This window comes from Narcine bancroftii, chromosome 13 (assembly GCF_036971445.1).
Source record: "Narcine bancroftii isolate sNarBan1 chromosome 13, sNarBan1.hap1, whole genome shotgun sequence".
Lineage (NCBI taxonomy): Eukaryota > Metazoa > Chordata > Chondrichthyes > Torpediniformes > Narcinidae > Narcine > Narcine bancroftii.
This window is the reverse complement of record NC_091481.1, coordinates 24312234-24333044: the sequence shown is the minus strand read 5'-3', so window position 1 is coordinate 24333044 and position 20811 is coordinate 24312234. Positions and strand designations below refer to the sequence as shown.

At 38.5% G+C, this 20811-nt stretch overlaps 1 protein-coding gene across 18 annotated transcripts in view; it reads right to left on the bottom strand.

Annotated features, from left to right (window-relative positions):
- anks1b (ankyrin repeat and sterile alpha motif domain containing 1B) overlaps positions 1 to 20811 on the bottom strand; it is an 823124-nt gene that overhangs the window by 362600 nt on the left and 439713 nt on the right. Inside the window, exon 1 of one of the 18 annotated variants that reach the window (XM_069908382.1) lies at positions 5783 to 5799. The exons of the other annotated variants lie outside the window; for them this stretch is intronic. The gene's annotated coding sequence lies outside the window, so the exon portion shown is untranslated. Of the gene's footprint in view, positions 1 to 5782; positions 5800 to 20811 lie in introns of those variants that run through there. 18 annotated transcript variants of the gene reach the window in all.

The following is a 20811-nucleotide window of genomic DNA, read 5'->3' as shown; positions in this document are numbered from 1 at the left end:
CAAAGACATTATGGACGAAGGGCCTGTTCCTGTGCTGTGGTATGGACCTCCATTATTCATCATCGATAAAATGCACCACAGCTACTCAAATGGGCTATTGCAACAGTACCTCCCAACCCATGACTGCTTCCACCACAAATGACAAGGAGAGCGGGATCATGGGAACACCCAAGCACATTACCTGCCATGTCAACAGCATTCTGGCTTGGGAATGCATCCCTATTACCTCTTCATCACTTCCAACCCTTCCCAAATAGTAATCTGTGAGTACATTCACCATAAGAATTGCAATGGTTCAAGAGACTATCAAATGCTCCCCTCCTTAAAGACAAGAAGCAATAAATGCTGGTCTTGCAAGTCCCAGAAGATTAATAAATTTAAAAATGATGCCATCATTATGAACTGGTAATTTAATGTTGATTACTATATATAATGGATTGCTTCTTTAAAAAAAAACATCAGGCCACATATGCAACTCATTGGTAAACTCGGGTGTGGGTTTAAAACTTGCTGTTCCTTGTGATTACAAAATGTGGAAAAGAGAAATGGCCAATTTTCTTTCTCTGCATTCTCCTACTTACATATCCTTCACTGGTCACTGGCTTAATCATACTTAGTATTTGGTAACCACCATATGCAAAGCTGGAGGATCAAGTCATTTTACCAGTCAAGGTAGAGTAGTGTGATAATTCCTGCTCCTCTGGGCTCCACAAAGGTCCTCTAATTGTTCTCTGCATTTTATGGAGCAAGTTGTCTCTCCGGGACCTTACTTAGTTAGCAACTGTATTGTGTCCTCAAGATCAGCACCCTGACATGCATTTCTCCTTGATATTCACCCCCAAAAAATGAGAGTTTGAATTAGAAAGAAGTCTATTGCCTGGATTTTTAAGCTTATATTTCCCAAATTTCCATCATACTGAAGGAATTAAAATCCCCTTTAAATATCTTCAGAATGATCAGATCTTAGCACTGCATGCTGGGCACTAATTTTAACCTTGGAATGAGTATTTGTTGAGCAGTTATAGTTTCATTTCCAGTGATCTCTACCAAAAGAAACTATTGGGTGGAGCCAGGTGTATAATCTGATAAATCCTGTTTTACACCTATGACAAAGTTCGTAGTTCTGTTATTGCTAATGTAGAAGACAAGACTTTATTTAGCAAATTTCTTGCTTTCTTGTTGGTGAGTGATGTTTTATCACACTGCATCTCTAAACCAATATTTTTAGGTGTATCACCATTGAAAGAAGTTTTACTGAACTGATGATGCACTGAAAACCAATCAATGTAGATATTCAACTTCCCTTTACATGGTGTTTTCAAACCATGGGAATTCACAGACAACTCAGAAAAACATGAGTAGACAAAACACCGATTGTTCAGAAGGCAAAGTTATTGGAAAAGATGAATAAAAGATGGTCAAGAGTTTATAAAATAATCTTAACCAGAGGAGAGATCTAACCCAATCTACACATTTGTTGCTGATACCACAGTAGATTGAAAACTTGGATGAATGGGTGCGGCAACAACAGCCTTGCACTCAATGTCGCCAAAACAAAGGAGTTGACTGTTGATTTCAGGAGGGAAAACCAGAGGTACATGATCTAGTGAACATTGGGGAATCAGTGGTGGAGAGGGTGAGCAATTCAAGTTCTGAGGAGTCACTATCTCAGAGGATTTTTCCTGGACCCAACACACTAATGGCAGCATGAAGAAAAGCATGTCAGCGCCTCTATTTCCTCAGAAGTTTGCAGAGGTTTTGGAAATTTTGGCAAATTTCTGCAGAGGCGTGGTTGAAAGTGAGATGATCAGTTGTATCAAGGTCTGGTATGGGGACACCAATACCCCTGAGCGTAAAACACTCCAAAAGGTAATGGACACAGTCCATGACATCACAGGCAAAACCCTCCCCACTGGGAATGCTGTCGCTGGATCCACACTATTCAGAACATGCTCTGTTCTCACTGCAGCCATCAGGAAAGAGGTCTAGGTGCCACAAGACTCACACCACCAGGTTCAGGAACAGCTGCTACCCCTCCCCCCCTCAGACTCCTCAATGACAAACTCTCAGGGACTCTTGCTTGTGCACTTTATTGATGTTTTTAAATACTCTCCGCAATGCACAGCCAGTTTGTTAACATTTAATATCTATTTACAGTTCTTTATTTTCATGTGCATTGTGTACAATTATTTTTCCACTATCAGTAAGTGGTAATTCTGCCTTGTCACAGGGTAAAGAATCCCAGGGTTGTATGTGATATCATATATGTACTCTGACAAGAAATCTGAGATATGCATAGAGAAACAATGTGGTATAAGAAGAGTATTCCAACTACCAGTTGTCTTTCAATGGTTGGACAAATATGTGGGGGATCTGAATGAACATCCAAAATCTAATTGGAATATGCATAAAAATACTACATATTTACAAGCTCAATAAATTCAAAATACTTCTCTGCATTCTTCAGACCTCATGAAACATTATTTTGTTATGACTGAGAATGATTTGGAAACATATTTACTTGCTGAGAATACAACTCACCTTGTCAGTAAGAAGCAGTGTTCAATGCTGTCTGCATTCTAATCATTTATTCAAAATTTACTTTGTCTACCCAATTACCATCAATCCCTCAGATAGCACTCTGGATAAGTTTCCAGGAATAAGAGCATCAAACCTAATAGGGGTCATTCTAACAATATATTTAGAGAGAGATATGTTATTTCCAATGGTGTTGTGGTGGAAGCCTGAAGTGAACCTCTGCCCTCCCAACTGCTGGGAACATGGTTGAGGGTTATACCACATTGTTTCTCCCATTGCAATGAAAAAGCCTATCTGATCCCATTACCACTTGACTGGGTGTAGAGAGGCAAGGTGCAATGACTGCCCATCAGGGCTTATATTATCTGGATGTTGCAAATGTCCCTGAGATTTTGGCTCAGGGCTGTATCCCGTCTGGAACAGAGTGTCTAGGTCATAGCATGGAACTGGTCATTCCTGCTCTATGTGCTGAAACATGACGTGGACATGAAGGAAATGTGTCTTTCCCTCTTCACTGTCTTATCCTGCCTAGAAAATTCTCCATGGGAACAAGTCGACAGCAACCACCAGTGAACTTGTTTACCAAAGAGAAATGTCTAGGTTAAGAGAGCTGTACAGCCAAACAAAGAGTAAGGAAGACAGCAGCTTCTATTGCATTCAATAAAAGGTGACATTGGAGGCTGGAAAATCTAGAAAGTCTATCAACACAGAGTGGGTGCTGCCAGTTCTCAGTCTTTCCCCACACAAAGCCGGAGCCTTACATTGCCACTCTGAGCAGCTATACTGCTTGTCCAGCCCTTGCACGTTCCTGCCATGGCTCTCTCCACACTGCACACTGAGATCAACATTCATTACAACAGGAATGCCAGAAGGCAGGGATTCATGCCTGATTCGTGACAGAACAGTGGGAAGACTAAACAGATTATAGGAGGGCATGTACCTGGGAGTGTTCACACTCCAGAACACTATAATGAATCACTGCTTATGAAGGGGAGCATAAAGCTGGGTTACGGAGTGCTGATTATTCCAATTTCTATCATGTCTCTTCTGCTTATAACTAAAAAGAGGCTTAGCAGGAACCTGCACCGCTTTATGCTGATTGAATGTGGAAACAATAACATGTTTTGTACACAAAGAAGAGATAATAGGATGCATAATTCAGCTAATGGCAGATATGTTGATCAAATCTGTCCTCAGGCTATTGCAAATTAAGTCTCCACATGGATATCAGTGAATTCAACAAACTACTGCTTGATCAGCCGTTTTCAAACTTAACCCATGACATATTTTTCACATATTTCTATTTTTTGTTTCTGATATGGCCGCAAGTAAATAAAAATTTTTCCCCAACAATGAAATAATCTTTGTATTACCAATTTATAGTTTTAGAAGTAACATATAGATCTTTCAACTCAGTAATATAGTACTTCATAGATTAAAAATTACTAGTTTAGCTCCCAATGGAACATTATGTTATCCTGGATTAAAACAATTACAAAATCATCCTGAAATACACTGAAATTTGACTCTTTAGCTGTAAGAGGTTCCAGCAATGTATCCCTGATGAAATGTGCGTTCAGTGCATACTCATTTCTGAACCAGAATAATTGGATGCTTACTCAATGACTTTATATACCTTGAACAACCATTTATGTAACTCATCAATCTAGAAATATACAGACCTAAAATATCTTTCTACGTGTGTAATTAGTCATTTGCAGTAAATAAAATGATCCATTGGTGTTTACTGCAGCATCGCAACTATACCAAAAGGGTGAATAACATGTCAGTAGAAAATCAATGATATTTTCTGTACTTTTCCATGAGTTTAGTTAATTAATTTATGGTATTCTACTGTTCCCTCTCACGTTTCAAACTTGATTTCTCTGATCACTTCCTCAGTGAGATGGGAAAGCAGGTTAATTATTAATCCCAACTGCAAAGTAAACTAAATTCAGAGCACCTGCTGAGAAATAGATGGGTACAGTATGTGCCAGCTGATCTTCTGACCTGCCTCCAAGGATGTGATCTGATTGAATTTCCATATTTCCTTGAGTGAGCTCTCATAGATACCTGGGAACTCAATGTTGTGAGATGCAAGTTTTGCCCCCTTCCTAATGTTGTGCTCCACAACATATCAATGCAGTTGCTGGCTGTGTCAGGGGGCTGCAAACCAGGAGATTTCCATATCCATCAGTAAACCCAGGAATTACTTTCAAATCTAATTATACAACGTGATTTCTTATTTCACTGAATGTCGTATTTTCTCAATTAGCCAGCAAGAAGGAACACTGTAATGCTCGTTAGTAGATGAGGAGTAGGCCATAAAACCATAGAACTTTACAGCACAGGAAACATGCCACACAGTAGCAACTTTATAAAAATTCTCTGCTTGCCTCTCATTCACTTTATTACTTGGCTGCGTGGGAAATCTAGGACAAACAGTGCTTGACGCAATGAGTGATTCTCCCACCCATGCACATTTCAAATTTGATGCATTCTACCAATTGACGCAGGTTTAAACCTTACAGCAGTCTCTTCTTACAAATGCACATTAAATCTATTCTTAGAGTTGCAGGGGAACCCCAATCCAAATATATTACTGCACTTTCATTAGTTAAGAATTAAATATAAATCAAATCATATTCAAGTTATCAATTAAACATGATAATTCTACCTATTACTTTAAATGTGTGACTCCAATTATCGATCTCAATGCTGAGGGATATCTGGTTATTCAGAATCAGAATTTATTGTCATGAGCTTATCACAAAATTCATCATTTTGAGGCAGTATTATAGGAGGAAATAGTGCTATAAATTACATTTACAAAAACAAATAAATTAGTGCAAAAGAAGAAAACATGAGATAGTGTCTGTGGTTCATTTTTCATTCAGAAATCAGATGGCAGAAGGGATAAAGCTGTTTTTTTTTAAAATCACTTGGTACAATTGTTTTCCATATCATAATTAAATATTCCCTTAGCTACTTCTACTCAAAAGGAAATAATCCCGGACTTTCCAATCATTCTTCAAAGCTAAAAAGTCTTAGTCCTAAAGCAGTGTTCTGAATCCTGCAGTTTGGTGTCCAGAACTCTATAGTTTTTCAGCTTTGGTCCTTAACATATTGTCCAAATGTTTCAAAAAAAAAGGAAATCAACCTTCTCTAGTATTTCACCCTTTCATAGAAATTCCCTTTGTTCCACTTTAAAGTTAAATTAAAAATTAATGATTTATTTACTCACACTTGACTTCACAGTCAAAGTCAGTGAAATGTATCTGGCCCTTTAGCACAGTCATGTTGTGCTCTGTTCAAGAATTGGTACCTGCTCTCCACTTGTTCTGAACACCATGCTGCAAGGAACAAATGAAAATCTCAAAGTCTGGAAATACAGTTAATATGGTGGCTCCATATAAATGTGTTTTTTTTTCGCATCTTGCTTTTTGTTACTCTATTCTTTATTATTATCTCAATGTTATAGTTACATTGCAGCATTTGTCATTACTTGCGATTATTGTAAAAGATGAAGCACAATTACAAATGGGATTGTTGAATGAGTTGCTGGGTATTGAAGGGTGAATTATATAAAGGGAATCAAGTTGTAACTGCAATGTTATCCAGCAATAAATGGGTTAAACTAGAACATATAGAGCAGCCTGTATATCTGTATAAACTTTTTTTTTCCCTCTCTGAAATTGTTAATATGGTCTAGGCAACTGCTACAAGAAGTTGTTTATTTTAGTATAGTCTTAGTATTGAAAGAAGGGAGTTTATTTTTAAGTCCTGGGATTTTTCCTCAGGCCAGGATGGAGCCTGCTCAATAGCCTTCATTCATATGGAGTCTCCAACAGGCAGAAGGCCGTGACGCTAGTTGCTTTTTCCTTGTTAAATATTTTGCTAAATGTTTGGTTTTGTAATAGAAATTAGCTGCAATAACTTTCTAAAGACTTTTGCCTTATTTAACATGCTCTCAGATCTAAAACAACTGCCAAGTCAGTACAATCCACCAGCACGATTTCTTCATGTTGATTCATAATCGTTTCAATTTTAACAAAGGGAAAAATAACATCAAATTCCACAATTTACTTGGCTTTTCCATTGACTTTTATTTGATTAATTCATTTTTTATTTGCATTTCAGTGCAGTTTCTTGGTATTGGTAACTTAACAAAGACATTTATGCTATAGTCAGTTCATCCTAAGGTGTTTCCTCAGCCAATAATTATTTAAGATTAGACATTGTTGCACTGCAGGACATTTAGAAGGTATTTGGCAATGATAAACACAGGGATAAGGAATTACAGGTAGTTCATTGGGTTCATGGCTTTGGGTGAAGTTTATATAGCATGAGGATCTGAGATCTTTTGACTAAATTATCCACACCTGACCTCCACTCATGGACCTCATCTGTCTGGCCTACTTTAATAAAAACAAAGGGTTAAATTAGCAGTAGAGATCATCATGTTGGAGTGAATTGTGAAAAGTGAGGAGGCCTCAAGTGCTAGAAAACCATGGATTTTCACTGCTCACATCAAAGAAATTAGAACAATTTTCACATCTTTAAGAGATTTTAAAAATTAAAAAATAAATCTCATTAAAGTATCTAAAAGAACTTGAAGATAATTTTTATTACAACATAAAATTAATATAAATGATGAAATATATTGAAATAAAATAACCAATTATTTACTTGCATTTCCCCCCCCCCCCCCCCAGAGTAAGCAACCCTGTTAAAGGGACGCAGTCACTATCCACTGTTCCTAAACTAGTTCCCCTTGTTGTAAAACAGAGGAGCCTGTTGTGAAGTGCTGTTGGCTCAATGGTGAGTCCTCCAGTACAATAAAGGGTCTGGAACTGCTGGCTTGGGCAAGCACATTCCAACAATTTTATTTATGGTGGAAATCCAAAACACTCCCTTGCTTGCCCAAGCCTTTAAAACATTACATTCTTTAAGAATGTTTCTACAAAATATGTAATTTATAAAAATCTAAAGCTACTGCTATCTCTTCAATACAGAGCAATAATGAATAGGGCATGTAGGTATCTTTATTCCTAATTAGGATAATTGGAGGACAAAGTTGCAGAATAAATGAACATCCTGGGATTGAGTGATTTCATTTTGCCCCTTTTGACCCTTCCTCTCTTTCATTCTGCTGTTACTCAATTAAAAATGTGCTGGAACCTGGAAGATAGGAGCACCTTCCAGGAACTTCCCTTCCACAATTGTGCAAAAATGGCTGGGAAATTACTTTAAATCAACAAGGGGCCTCTTCATTAGTTTATCAAGAAACCTCTCACGTAATGTTAGATAACCTTATTGCTCTCAAATTTGTTCTCACAACCAGCAGCAATAAATGTCAGAGAGCAGATTCTCAGAGGCCAATGTTTATACATTTTTTAAAAAAAATGGCAGATGTGAAATGGCAGAAATCTAATGAACAATACAGCATGAATTGCCTTAAATATTTTCCTGGCACCTGGTTTGGCATATAGTGATAGGCAGAGAAGCAAGAAGATGCCAGAAGATTGCAGATGGCACCAGATGCGAGCTGTCAATGTTTAGCAAATAGACATGCTGAGGGACCCAGCCTGACAATGACTGGAAAGTCCTGACCCCGATTTAACAGAGATTCAACTGTGGCTGCTATGGTGATCACAACCCTTAATTCCAAAGCATCCAGTTCCTACCAGGCTAATACAGTGTCAGCCAATGTGCTACTTTCTGACAGAAGATTGCTCCTTTCAAGAGTAATGGTGATCTAAGCCAACTAAACTGCAAGAGCAACATGGGCAAGGTTGATTCAACTGGAATGCAAACATTCTGAAAATGCATTTACTATAATGATTGATGGCCCCACAACAGGCACCTGAGCCCCCAGCCAATTTCCAAAGGTCATATTGGAGAGACAGGAACTGCATCAATGCACAAAAGGCTAGATGAAACATTATATCATTTGATGAATGCCTCATCCATCTATTGTAAAGCTTCACTTGGTGGTAAGAATCCCTATAAAATTACAAGAACTGATGATGGTTAGTTCAACACTTCAACCAATGTCATTTGCCTACATGTTAACCCATTATAACATCACTATGAATTTCTGGTGTTAGAGGCTTGATAAGGTAAATATAAAGGGAGGTCTTAAATCTTAATCAACGCTTAATATAACACAACACCGCAGATGAAAAATTGTAAGCTTTTAAATCCAAGTCAGCTGATAACATTAAATTAGATTGCCAGTGGGTTAAATGAATAAAAGTTAAAATGGGATATTTTAATAATAAAGAATAGATTCAGAGAGATTTTGGAGAATTCTGATGTTAAAAATGTTGGTGTATGTATTAATTTCATTGTGAAACAGGAGATACAGAGTTTCACACAGATATTCTAAAGTTGCCATTGGCATTTCAACTTCACTCCAGATAATACACTATTCAGAATCTTCTCTGATGTGAATCAAAGAAAAATTATCGAATTTACATAAAAAGATATTTACAAATGAATCTAACCAAAATCGGTTCTTACATGAGCAATATTTTAAGGGAGTACTTATGTCAATCCATAGAAGTCTAAGAGTAGCAGAGAAGATCTCTGGAGTTTCCCTTCCCCCCCCCACCCCAACCCCCATTCGATGTAATCTACTGGGATCATTGCCTAAAGAGGTTGCGCAAAATCATTGAGGACCCCTTCCGCCCTGCATACAACATCTTTCAGCTGCTCCCATCAGGAAAGAGTTACAGGAGTATCAGAGATAGCACCACTGGGGCTGAGGGCTGAGGAACAGCTTCTTCCCATGGTCAGTGAAAATGCTGAGCGACCAAAGGAACTGCTCACACTAAACATCTAAAACTTTCATATTCATGAAACAATATTCATAGTACTGAAACAATATTAATATTTGGGGAGAATTTTATAAGATTTAAAGTAGGTCACATACATTCACACATCTTAAAACAGATCTTATTTGAAAGACTGAAGAATTCACATTACAAGATCTCTGGAGAATCTAAGCACCTTTTATAAGTAGGTGTTAATTGAACTGAGTCATAAAAGGCTTGACCATTGTCTTGCTGGAGTCATGCGTCCATCAGTACCCTTTCTGCAAAGAGCTCAAGCTGACAGAAAGGTCAATATCGCCTCAAACCGTGCATCTTGGCGCCTCACTGTACAGCGGGCAGCAACCTCCTTTGAAGAAGACCGCAGAGCCCACCTCACTGACAAAAGACAAAGGAGGAAAAACCCAACACCCAACCCCAACCAACCAATTTTCCCCTGCAACCACAGCAACCGTGTCTGCCTGTCCCGCATCGGACTTGTCAGCCACAAACGAGCCTGCAGCTGACGTGGACATTTACCCCTCCATAAATCTTCATCCGCGAAGCCAAGCCAAAGACAAGAAAAAAGACCTAAGATAACAACTTGAGAAGAAGAAAGAACTCCTGTTGTTTTGCTGGAGAAGGTGGGAATTTTGCAAGACATGAGTCACATGCTCTCTTTGACGTTTCAGTTGGAAACGAGAGAGTTGAGTTAACAGCTCAGTCAGACGGTCAATCAGTCAGTGTGTGGGACACTGACAAGTAACTGAAAAGTGCAATCCAGGGAAAACTGTTTGAAACTGATGAAAGCAAGTTCCAGAGCAGTAGATGGCTGGAAGTGCTATCCGTCTGATGTTTCTCTTGAAATAGAGGAAGGAATGGAACTCTGTGGTAGCTTGAAGAAAGAGGTTACCATCTAGAAGACCCTGAAGGGGCAAGTTTCATCAGCGAGACCCTGAGGTGACTAGTGGTGGTTCCTCAATTGTGGAAATCCTGGAGCAACAAATATCTCTCTGCAAACCCTTCAAGAACCTTCCTGAGTGGTAAACATTTACTTTTCAAGCAACAAGTCTTGTGAACTTTATACATGTTAAATTCTGTGCACAGTATGGTGATTGCCTGCAACCAGAGAAGTTGGAAGACGGAGAAGTGTACCAAATGAATTTAAACACACAGTACATACACGTGCGCTTAGAATTAGAAGGGGGTAATTTGGAGTATAGTATAAGAATACAGTTAGGTTAAAGTTTGATTCTATTTTCAATAACTTTTGCTAATAAAAATAACTTTTGTTTTGAAAGCCACTTGTCTTGGTGAATGTTGAATGCTTCTGGGTTTTGGGGTCCTTTGGCCTCTAACAGTATCTATCTATCTTTATTTATTTATTATATGAATGCTTCTCCTGCATATGTATTGTTTGTATGTTGTGTTATGTCTGGTTGTGTGTCTGCATATTAAGCATTGAGGACTGGAGAACTTTCATCAGGTTGTACTTGTACAATCAGATGACAATAAACTCGACTTATTACTGCTGAGCACATTTTCTGACTTTAAAAAGTATTTTTACGAATGTGGATTGCAATTTTGCTCACATATGTTTTTCACAGCATGATTAATGTCAATATTTCTTTTAATTTTAAAAATTATTGTGTATTGTTTTTCGGTTTCCACTTTAATTTTAGAAAATTTTGCTCTTTTTGAGTTGGTCCTCAATGATCCATCAGTTCACCTTATTCAAAAAATTATAATGTAAATACTTGTTTTAAAAAATATTTGTTTTTTAGCTTCTATTTTAATTTTAGAAAGCATTGAAATTTTTATTGAGTGGAACTTCAAAGATCCATTTGATTTGATCCCTGCAATAATGACATTGTACAAAAAGAATCAAAAACTGAATGTGTCCATATTCCTTGACGGGCTAAATAAACCATTATGACAACAGGCATAATGATAGATCGAATTCTGTTTTGGAAAATGTGAAGGCATAAATTTTAGACCCAAGATAGATAATATATTCTAGTTTCATATATACACACACATATATAATATATAATATAGATATAATATATAATATAGATATCTTTGGCTTGGCTTCGCGGACAAAGATTTATGGAGTGGTAATGTCCACGTCTGCTGCAGGCTCGTTGGTGACTGACAAGTCCGATGCGGGACAGGCAGGCACGGTTGCAGCGGTTGCAAGGGAAAATTGGTGGGTTGGGGTTGGGTGTTGGGTTTTTCCTCCTTTGCCTTTTGTCAGTGAGGTGGGCTCTGCAGTCTTCTTCAAAGGAGGTTGCTGCCCGCCGAACTGTGAGGTGCCAAGATGCACGGTTTGAGGCGATATCAGCCCACCGGCAATACATAGATATAACATTTATATTATTGTGCATCCAGATAAATTAATTTGTTTCTTTGATCCTGTTGGCTTTGTTATACAGTATTATTTTTCAACTGAGTTGGACACCTTGAAACCAAGTTATACTGCACAGACTTGAGAACTTAATGCATTGTGATGCTTTTGTGCCAAGAGGCATTTGGCCAGCATTTTTTCCATAGCCACCATCACCAGAAATAAATAAACTGGTCATTTATCTCAATGTTTGGACCAAGATGCAGAGCACAATTTAGGAAATAACCTATGAACATTACAACTATGCATCAGAAGAACTTCAATGGCTTTCAAGTGGTTAAAGGGATCATGAAATGCAAGTTCATAATTTTTATTAATAATTTGAATTTAATACCAATAAAAAAAATCATGTCATGTGATAATAATCCCTGTGAATTATTCCAGACATGATTGAGATTATGAAGACAATCAACTGAACATCTTTATGTTTGCTTATAATGTTGGATCAGCAACAGTAAAAGCCGGCAAGAACAATTGGTTTGGAGCTGTGTAGACAGTGCCTGGAGACTTGCAATTAGCTGTGAGAAGAGAAAGTTAAGAAGAGTATTTATTCAATGATGTACAGTTAAAACTCTGAGAATAGATTATTCTAGATTTTGTCAATGTGCTGATCCACCTCTGCAACCTGCAGAGGATACTGACTATCCAGCCCACACAAAGCAGCCAATCAATTATCTCAGAGTCCAAATTGCCTAGAAGGCAAGCAAGGTCACAGTAATGTTCTATTTTGCAGTTCATCTGTCTATCCAACGGATGGAAGATGTATGAAGCAAAGAAGTGGTTTGAATTTATTTTAAATATCTTTCCTTTGTGACATTTTTGAGGTAACAATTAAAGGCCATATAACGTAAAAATGTGGACATTCCACAGCAATAGAGTGTGTAATCACTTGTGCCCTTACTGTTTGCCTCAGTTAAAAATAATTTTTGAAAGATTTGGTTAACTTGAATTTCAGATTGCAGAGAGCAATTATTTCTATTCCTTTAAAGACTTGATGTTAACATTTATTTATGCCTTCATTTAAGAAGAGGGAAAGAGACAAGCCAGGACACAATAGGCCAGTGAATCTGACCTGTGTGTGAGTTACTGGAAAGGCTTCTGAGGGAGAGAACCTATCAACATTTGGAGAGGAAAGGATTGATTAAGTCAGCATGGCTTTGTTCATGGGAAAATCAGGTCTCTCAAATTTGATCATTTATTTTAAGAAAAGATCACCAAAAGAATTGAAAAGGGGAGGGTGGAGGATATTTTGTATATGGTCATTCGAAAGGTAGGCTGGGGTCTAGAAGATTAAATCACAGGCAATCTGGGGAGACAGCAATTTACATTCAAAATTGGCTAGTTGGAAAAAGCAAGAGGGTGATAATGGAAGGTTGTTTCTCCGATTCAGGTACATCAATATTCATGGTTTGGACAACATAGTTCCCATGATGAGTAACTTTACAGATGACAGCAACATTTGTGGTGTAGTGAAGAGTGAGAAAGGTTGTCCAAGTTTACAGCAGGATCCACATCAACTGGTGAAGCAGGTCAAGGAATGGCAGGTAGAATTTAATTCATTTGTTCATAAGTTTAAAGTTCAGAATTATTGTCAGAGTACATACACGACATCACATGCAACACTGAGAGAGATTCTTTTTCCTGTGGGCCAGGCAGAATTTCTACTTTTCTATAAATGCAAACAAAAGAGAAAAATATAAAAAAGTAAACAAACTGACTGCAATGCAGAAAAAAACAAGTTATAGATAATGTGCAAAGTGATAGTCCTCGAATTAGCCTCTGATTGTGTGCGTTTAGGAGTCTGATGGTGGAGGGGTAGCAACTGTTCCCGATCATGGTGACACCGATACGTCTTTCCTGACGGAAGCAGTCCTGGGTCGTGTGAATGTCCTGGGTGGTGTGGATCCTCAATGTTTGCTGCTGCTCTCCGTTGGCAACATTCCATGTATATTTTCTCAATGGTGGGCAGAGTTTGGCCTGTGACGTACTGAGCTGTGTCCACTACCTTTTGCAGGACTTTCTGCTGCCTAAAGGTATGATGATACATTAATGATTCATCAAACCATGGTGTTAAATGGTAGGGTCCTGAAGTGTATTGTCAAACAGAGGAACATAGGGGTACAGATATATTGTTCCCTGAAAGTAGTAACGTAGCTGGATAGGATTGTGAAAAGGCATTTGGCATGCTTGCCCTCATCTGTAAGGACACTAAGTGCAGCAATGGGGACATAGTGCTGCAAGATATTGCTGAGACAACATTTGTAGCATTGTATGTAGGTTCCAATTGCCAATCATAGGAAGCTGAAAAGGGCTACAAACAAAATTTATGAGGGTGTTTGACTTGTAAGGCAGCATTAGGACTTTTCTCCTGGAGCACAAGGCTGAGGGGGATCGTACAGAGATTGACAAAAAACGATGGGCATGGATAAGGTAAACAGTCATTGTCTTTTTACCCAAGTAGAGTACTCAAAAACTTGAGAACATAGTTACAAGGTAAGATAAGAACAATTTAAAAGGGGGCTGTGGGACACCATTTTTCAAACAGAAGGTGGTCTATATATAGAACAGGCTGCAAGGAAGTGGCTGAGGCAGGCACAATTACTACCTTCAATAGGCACCTAGACAGTTACATAGATAGGAAAGGTTTAAGGACGTCTGTGATTTAAAACTTTATGATTCTCTAGGATTCCATTTATCCTTGTTTATTAATTTTTTAAATTTAGACAGGCAGCAAAGTAACAGGTCCTTCCAGCCCACAAGTCTTTGTTTGCCCAAATACACCACTTAACCCACAAATCCCATACATTTTGATGGGTGGGGAAAACCAGAACCCCCCCCACCCCACCCCGGAGGAAACCCACGCATATAAACTCCTTACTGACAGTGCCAGATTCGAATCAGGGTCACTGGCGTTATAATAGCGTTGTACTCACCACAGCGCTAACCGTGCCATTAAAACACATCTCGAAACATCATTGTCTAAAGCATTGGCATTATTTTGGCAAATAGCTAATTATCATGGATTCAATGAACTCACTAACGTGATTCAATCTGACTGCAGATTTCTCACAATTTATACAGCATGTGCCATCGGAGTTTAATTGCAATTTAATTGTGGCCAAGACTTTTATGACCTACATGAGCAATTTAACGAGTGGAATATAAACTGCTGCTCATGAAGCTGAAGTTATTTTTGGTTTGGTTTGATCTCAATAAAATGCTCTGAAGTTTTCTTTAAAAAGAAAAGAAGTTCAGATAAAGATGGCATATTGGCAAATATTTATTATCTCATGTTGCACAAAACCTTTTCGAAGCTTCTAAATTAGTAACAGCTGAAGGTGTCAGCTCCAATTTAATGTTGTGTTGATTGGCCAATTGACTTTTCTTTGAGCACTAAACAATTTTATCAGCACAGTTAGTTAGTGCCAATGACTGGGAGTGGGGTTTGAATCCTGTGCTGTCTGTATATTCTCTCCATGTCTGTGTGGATTTCCTCAGGGGGCTCCAGTTTCCTGCCACCATTCAAAAAGTGTGCTGGGGTTGTAGGTCAATAAGGTGCAAATAAGTGGCACGGGCTCATGGGCCTGTTACCATGCTGCATGTCAAACAATTGACATGAGTTATGATATTAGGGAGGCAATTAATGATCACCAAAATTATTAGTTATTTGGACAACAACATCCAATATATCAACCGAAAATGCTGGAAAAACTCAAAAGGTAAGATGACCTCACTCAAAAGAGAAACAGGATTAATGTTTTAAGTCGATGACCTCTTGACAGAAATAGCAAGTGCTAGAATTGAACATGCTCTAACTTGTAGGGAAAACAAATGAAATATCTGTAATCAGATGGAGGCTAAGAGAGACTGTGATGTCAATACCACTTTTAATTGTCAGCACCAATATTGGCTATACAGTACCTCTTCAACTTCTCATCACCAACATTCCTTCGTTCTCTCACCCTTGTACACAAAAGTTAAAACAGAAAAAGTTAAGAGTTCACATTTTCCCCAACTTTTTCTAGTTCCAACGAAACATCACTGAAATGAAATATTAATTTTTTTTCTGTTTATAGATGCTGCACGCCCAAAATATTTAACATTTTTATTTGGATGGATGGGAGCGGTATGGAGGGCTATGGACTGGGTGCAGGTTAGTGGAGCTAGGCAAAAAAAAATGGTTCAGCACAGGGACAAAAGGGCCTGTTTCGGTACTGTAGTGTTCTAAGGTTCTATCTCTGATAACCAACATCTGCAATTTTTTTTCACTTTTGTTTAGTAACATCCAATGCCTATTCATAAGCAATCAAATTCTGCATCTGAATTCTCTCACCTCTGCACGCTTTGTTGCCCTTGTACTTCAACAAGGGATTTACATTGAAGCATATAACAATTGTAAATTTGTATATGCACATTAGATACCCAATAGATCCATTCGATAGGTTGAGATATGCATTCAGATGTTAGGCTTTTAATGTCGATTGTGGAATTACAAGTGCCAAACAGGTACTTTTAATTCCATCTTTAAAATTATTCTGTTTACCAATTCTTCAATGCATATGGGACACATTGAGACTTGGAATAAATTGGCTTTATCCCTGTACATGTGCCTGTTCCCACAAACATATTTCCATACTATCCCAACAGAATGTTTGTGTGATTTTGATGCATTCACACTGAAAACTCCTCCATCTTCAGTTATTTGAAGCAATCCCTGTCCAGTAATGTTGGACAATCAGGGCAATCAATTCCAAACACTGATTGTTCCCTTTGCAGAATGTTGTTACTCTTCAATAGTTTGCTTGAATATAGAATCATAGAAAATTTGCAACAAATTATGATAAAGCTATTTAACCCGCCATGACTGTGCCACTTGCAAATGAGCTCTCTAACTTAATATCACTTTCCAGCACAAGGTTAAAAGCTCTTCAAGGACACTATTTAAATACTTCTGTATCTAGAGTAGGACATTACTTATGCATTGAAAAAGATAGATTCCTATACCTGCCCAAGGCCTTGTGCCCAACTCCTCCAGCTTTCTACCAGATGATATTGTGCATATCCATTAGCCATTTTATTTAATTAGTCTCACTGGTCTTCATCCAAGTCGTTGTCAACAAAATATAACATGAAAATTTACTCTTCAGCCTTTAATGTACATATTCTGGCTTCAGGCAAGATGTCCTGTGTCCCACCATGCATAGATTTCTCCTCAATGTCATATTCCACTCCACACAAAATGGCAAGAACTGACCTGGTGGTTGTGTGTGAAATCAAGTAAAGGTATCGCTTCATCGTCTTAGCTATTCTTCCCTTCCTGGTTCAACAAACAGCTTAGAAACCAAAACACATGTAGAATGAAGAGAGAGGGTCCAGAGAGGGTTTAGATATTAAGGCATCAGATTCTTCAGTACTGTTAATCTTCAAACAGTGTATATTCCAGCAATAGCCAACACCATTTTGTTCCTGAGAGCTTGGACATACAGGGCTAGGTGTTCCATCCTGTAGTGTGCCATTTTTTTGCTTTAAGTGAGAGGCAACTGTCATTGTGATTCATACAGGTATGTGCAAGCTGTTAAATGCACCTATGAGTATTGAGGCAGGGTTAAGTGTACGGTAGTTGTGGTGAAGCATTTGAAAGGTAGGTTTGAGTCTGACTGATAGAGATTGATGGTGGATGAGAGTTAGGGTCATGGTGAATTGAATAATCTCTAACAGTTGGTTCAATTTTGCATGACAGATGCATTCATGGACCTTGACCACTTGTTCAAAGTCAATGATATTCTTACAGCATTGATTCCAGAGCCTTAGGCTTAACTCCTGCCACTGACCTTCATGACCATCTGCTCTCAGCACCTTTTCAGCATGTGTTTTGAGAACCTTGGTTCTAATCAAAGTCAGGATTCCTCTATTTCACTTTTCTTCTGCAACAAATTCCAGTGCAGCAGCCCATAACCGGACAGGTTTTCAGGTTTGCTGTCCTTCAGTACTTCTGAAATTAGATAAGTTTCCTGCTCCATGGCTAACATGTCTTCCAACTACATTTCATTGCTCTTTGTAAAGGAATGTCCAAGTTTAAGCATGAAGGGATGCTTCAATGGAATGAGTCAGTCACTCTCTTGTTCTGATAGTGTTCCAGATACGAGAGGTTTGCCACAAAAGGCAAAGGAGGAAAAACCCAACACCCAACCCCAACCCACCAATTTTCCCCTGCAACCGCTGCAATCGTGTCTGCCTGTCCCGCATCGGACTTGTCAGCCACAAACGAGCCTGCAGCTGACGTGGACTTTTTACCCCCTCCATAAATCTTCGTCCGCGAAGCCAAGCCAAAGAAGAAGATTCCATCCAATGCACACAGGTAAACCTCAAAACTGGATCTATCTGAGGGCTACAAAATTAAGCAGCTATAATTCTCGATGAGGAATGTTCAATCAATTGATTGAAGAGATATGCTGTTGATTTCTTGCTCAGTAACCCAGCAAATACTCTGTCAACAGTGAAACAAACCCTCCTGTAACTACCTGATATCAGTCAAAAGTCCATTAAAAGCCTGTGAGCATCTGTGATCCCAATGAATGATGAGCACCATTCCTTCATGGCTGACTTCAAAATTTGATCCATTCTGATGAAACATATGGATCCAGAACTGATTTAATTGTTGCACACTGAATGGAGACAAATTGTATTGACTGTTGAACTGGCAGCTGGCAGGATTTATGCTGTGAATTATTTAAAAGAAAAATATACTGCAATACTCCTCAGCAATAATTCTTCTTTTGGATAATATTCTCCTGTTTTTATTTATTTTACAGGATGTGTACATTGGTGTCAAGGCAACATTTATTGCCCATTCCTAATTATCCTTCAGAAGGGGGTCCTAAGCTGCCTTTTTCAATCACTGTGTCCATCTGGTGCAATATTGTTAGGATGCAGATTCACTAACTGGACCCAGTGGCAATAAAGTATAGGGTACACATTATTGAGTCAGAATTATGTACAACTTGAAGTGGAACCCTGGTTCCCTTGGGCCGACTGACTTTGTCCATCTAAATGGCGGAGGTCACAGGTCTAAGGTGCAGTTGGAGTGGCCTAACTCCAGAGCAGTTGTCGATGGTAGGCACTGCAGTCACAATGCACTGCTGGAGAAGAATGGTGGGTGTACTGCCAATCAAGCAAGCTGTTTTATCCTAAATAATGCTGAACATCTGAAGGGCTGCAGGAGATAGACTCATCTGGGCAAGTGGAAAGTGTCCCATCATTTGCCTGACCTGTACCTTGCAGGTTGCAGGTTTTCAGCTGTCAGAAGTTGAACAACCCTCCTCAGATTCCCATGTTCTGACCTGTTCCTGTGGACGGAAATGGAAAAAAGTGGCTGACTACTGTCACTCATTTGCCTGTGGGTGATCTTCAGGTTGTATTGAGCTCTTGTTTTCCCTTTGTGTTCTGTCACCCTCATCTTTCCACGGTCATTGGCAACATCACAGCTAACAAAAGAACATTCTAACCAGTTCCTCAGCCTTTCTCCATACCTCACATTCTTGAAGGCTAATAACCCATATTTCTTTCACTGTCATCAAAGATCACCACCCATAACTTTGAAGGAATCATGGGCAACTCCAGAGCTTTTCCCACTTATCCTGACAAATGGGGCTGACATTCTCTGCATCTTTTTGCATCATTAAAATTAAATGCAAAAAGGTCATATCAATTATCTTGAAGCATTAAATTTGCATATGAATGCTGGCCCATAGTAAAGAAAAATCTGGGCACATAAATTCAACTACTTTAGAATTGAATATTCTACATTTGCTACTGTATTCAACATACATTATTGGCTGGAACATTTATATGAAAGTATAATGACCGTCATTTCATAGGAAAGATCGTTACTTCCTAATAACTCATTTTCTAATAAATACTGAAAGTGAACATGATTAAGAATAAGCATGATGACAAGCACTTATTCTGCTCACAATTCCAAGAAAATCCATCAAGTAGATTTGTCAAGCAACAACTTGGAAATGTTTGATCAATCAAATGTTTGCTAGTTCAACCGTCATTACATTTTACAGTTGATGACCAGAATACCGGCATAACTTTATTAAAAGATTAGGGATGAGAAATAACCACTAAGGTGTTTAAAGTCTATCTCTATGCAGAGGTCCACTTTATTTATGATATAACATGTATTTTATGAACTAGTGCAAGTGATCCAATGAAACTTGGCTCAAACAGCATGGATGTACACAGAAACTAATGGTACTAACACTGTGATGGAGAAGACTAAAGGAAGAATCGATTTCTCCAATGCTAGATGTTTTATATAACACTTGAATAATAAGTAGATACATATTACACCATTTTAAGTTTAGGCAAGCAGTGTGCAGTCAATGCTTGTCATGTCCAACATGCAAGTAATGACCTGCTTTGTAGGATGTATATTAAAAAAAAAATGAAGATACTATTAAAACACAAAACTTTGATTATTTGATGTTTTTGTAATGGCTATTGTCTGGAAATTCACATGCAAAATGCTGATTTTTAATTTTTTAAAATTTTATTCACAGCACAGTAGAAGCCTATTTTGGCCATTTAAACCTGTACCTAAATTAACCTAAAACCGTGATGGTGAGGAGGAAACCGGAGCAGCCTGGGAAAACCCACGAAAACGCACAGAGAACATACTGTGTCAGATTATGCTGTATTTTATATCGTATATTGATATGTTTCAAAAGAGATAAATTGTGGCAGGTTTTTTAGTGCAGGTCACATACAAACATTTCAAAACAGATCTCATTTAAAATACTGGAACTCTGCTCAAGCCAGACAGTCCAGCTCCGAGGGCCTTTGCAAAAACTTCGGGGAGTGCCAAAAGACCCTTCACTAATGGTTTGTTGTTTTGAAAAGCAGCAGACGAAAGACCTCGGAGGATTAGGTTTGGAGCGGCAGGCTGTCTAAGTGCAGTTTGCTGTTCTAGGAGGGTCATGTAGTTTTGCAAGCAGAGGGGGTCAAACAGGCTTTTCTCTCTGTGTGTGTGTGTGTGTGTGTGAG